The following is a 2,979-nucleotide window of genomic DNA, read 5'->3' as shown; positions in this document are numbered from 1 at the left end:
TGGAGAAAATTTAGGGTTTTTAGAATAGGAGTAGAAATGTAGATTTCTACCCTGTTGGAGAGATTGGAGAGGAGATTTTGAGAGAATTTGTAATGAGATGTTCTAGCATTGTATGGATTGGCGGGAGACTTTGAGGGAGAGATACTTGTCCTTCTTTCAAAGGGGAAAAGCTAAGTATTGTGTTCTTCATTATCTTTTCATTTTTGTAAACACTTATCTAGTGGATTTGCTTTAGTTAAATGAAGTTTTCGTTGTGTTTTCTTCGTGCTTTGTGATGGGCTTCTCTTACTCTCTTCTTGTTTGGAAATAATGGTATGAGAAAATTATGTCGTTGTTTTCATTTTACTTTTCTTTTGTAATGAGTAAAATTCATGTTTAGGATTTTGTGATGCATGTTAGCAGTGAATTTAATTATCAATGTGATGATTTTTACTTGCACTTTCTTTACATTACAATAAAGACCTGTTGTAGTGTTAAAATTCATTGTAATTACATTAAGCCCGAGAGGACCGTGTAATTCTTAACAAAGTAGAACCACATTCAAATTTCATGGATGGTTAAGTTCATGGGAGTTGAATGCAAATAAATAGGGAAATATACTTTGATGGGCGTAGAATTGGAGATTTTAGGGTGACAGACTAAAATCCCCAATTCGGTCCTATTGTTTGAGTACTGAAGCGGAGATGTTAGCCCTCAGGCGAGAGGAACATGGGGCTCCGAAGTGAGAGTCGGTATCCTCCCAGCCTAGCCACGGATTCAGTAAATGAGCATAGGATTAGTCAATGTTCTTTTTCCTGGACCAAAGGGTAACAAATAGGATTGCTCCTATTTGACACATACAATATTTAATGCATCTCATTCCTTTACATTATCCAATTCATACATAAGAATAGTAGTTTTAATATCTCAAAATTCTCCAAACCAATTCATCCAAAAAGGGTTATCTTTAGAATTAATATTTATATTTAGTTATAGTTATTATCTTTACATTTAACACTTGCATTTAGGAGTAGTTGCTAGATGAAACATCATTTCAATTGACATTCCAAACTAAGGACTAATAGTAGTAGATTAGAATGTGACTAAAGACCTCTTACCTCACTTCCCTGTAGGATCGGTAAACGGGACTCCACTAGAGCCAAGTATTACTTGAGTGATACGTATACTTGCGTTTGAAATTATGACTTTACAAAATCATTATAAATATATAAATCTGGGTTCATAAATTCTTGCATATTAAAAGTTGCATCAAGTTTTTGGTGTCATTGCCGAGGGTTTAAATCTTCTAGTAGTGGTGTCAAACTTTTGTATTTTTAGGTATATAAAAAGTCACTGTCAATCAGATATTCACTTGTTAATTCCCCAGCAAAAACAAATGGCACATACCATTCTACACCTCCTTCTAGGTCTGTTGACTTAGGAGTAACTGTAGTGTCGTAAAAACTGTTTTGTGTGAAAAGTGTTTTTATATGAAAAAGTGTTGAAAAAAAATTGTTTGTGTGAAAAATAAGGTGTTCGTGAAAATGTTTTGTTGTGTTGAATATATTTCATCTATTATTTATTTAATTGTTAATGTATTGTTTATTGTGTTGCGTATGCGAAATAAAGGATTTGCAGGAATTGTGCCTTATGATCCTGAATTTGAAAAAAATAAAAAAATAAAAATACAAAGAGGACTCAAAAAACTAGAAATTGAAATGAAAAACTTTCAAGATAATAACTTGGAAATTCATCATACTTTATTGAGGGATTACGTAAGTCCTACGATAAATTAAATTCACTTAAGTATACAAAACCCTGTCATAGAAGCTTGACTCGTTTGAAATAAATCCTGAGATTGTCTAACTGGTGCAGTACAATCAGTTTGGGGGAACTCCTTTGGAGGATCCCTATTTGCACTTATCAAATTTTATAGAACTTTGTGCTATATTTTGTTATATTTTGTTATAACGGTTATAACGGTATGTCAGACGATGATGTTAGACTAAGGCTTTTTCCTTTCTCACTAAAGGATAAGGATAAAATGTGGTTATATTCGTTAGCACCTGGATCTATTAAAAATTTGGAGGAGTTAACTCAAAAATTCCTAGCTAAGTATTTTCCACCTTCAAGGCTACTAAAACTTAGAAACGATATTATCTCATTTTGTCAGTATGAAGGGGAATCAATGTACGAAGCCTGGGAAAGATTTAAGGAACTCCTAAGAAAGTGTCCACATCATGCTCTGCCTGATTGGTTAATCATTCAAACTTTTTGGGTTAGTAGAATCCTGTAGAATCCTTTAGGTTTATAATTGATGATGTTGTTGGTGGATCATTAATGTCAAAACCATTTGATGAAGCGTATGCGTTAATTGAAAATATGGTTGCAAACGAATTTCAATGGCCCTCTACAAGGTAAAATCCTAAAAAATTAGCCAGTGTTCCTAATTCATATGTGATTACAATTCTTGTATCTTAAGTTGCTGCAATATCAAAGAAGTTGGACCAATTTGGAATGAACCAAACTCAATTTACTCCAGTAAGTGAGGAAAGTTTATTAGGGCATAGATTGATTCTAACTTATCATATGAGACTTTAAATATCATAAACAACCTGTACTCTAACTTTTACAACCCAAGTTGGGAGAACCATCCTAGTTTTAACTGGAATCATACTACTGATGGTGGAAACCAACAATGGGAAAATAATCATGAAAATCCTAATGGGAGTTGGAATAATCAAGGGAACACAAACTATAGACCTTCACATCCACCGGACTCTAAAATTGATCAACAATTTGAGAATAAGAAGATGTCTATGGAAGAGTGGTATTGCAAATGGTAAACCAGTTGCAAAGTCAAAATGCTGCGATTAGAAACATAGAGAATCAACTGGGACAAATTGCTAATTCACTTAGCAATAGACCCCAAGGAACACTTCCTAGCAACATTGAGATCAACCCTAAAGAGAACACTAATGAACAAGTAGAAGCTGTCCA

This window comes from Phalaenopsis equestris, unplaced genomic scaffold (genome assembly GCF_001263595.1).
Source record: "Phalaenopsis equestris unplaced genomic scaffold, ASM126359v1 Scaffold233598, whole genome shotgun sequence".
Lineage (NCBI taxonomy): Eukaryota > Viridiplantae > Streptophyta > Magnoliopsida > Asparagales > Orchidaceae > Phalaenopsis > Phalaenopsis equestris.
This window is presented reverse-complemented; position numbering follows the sequence as displayed.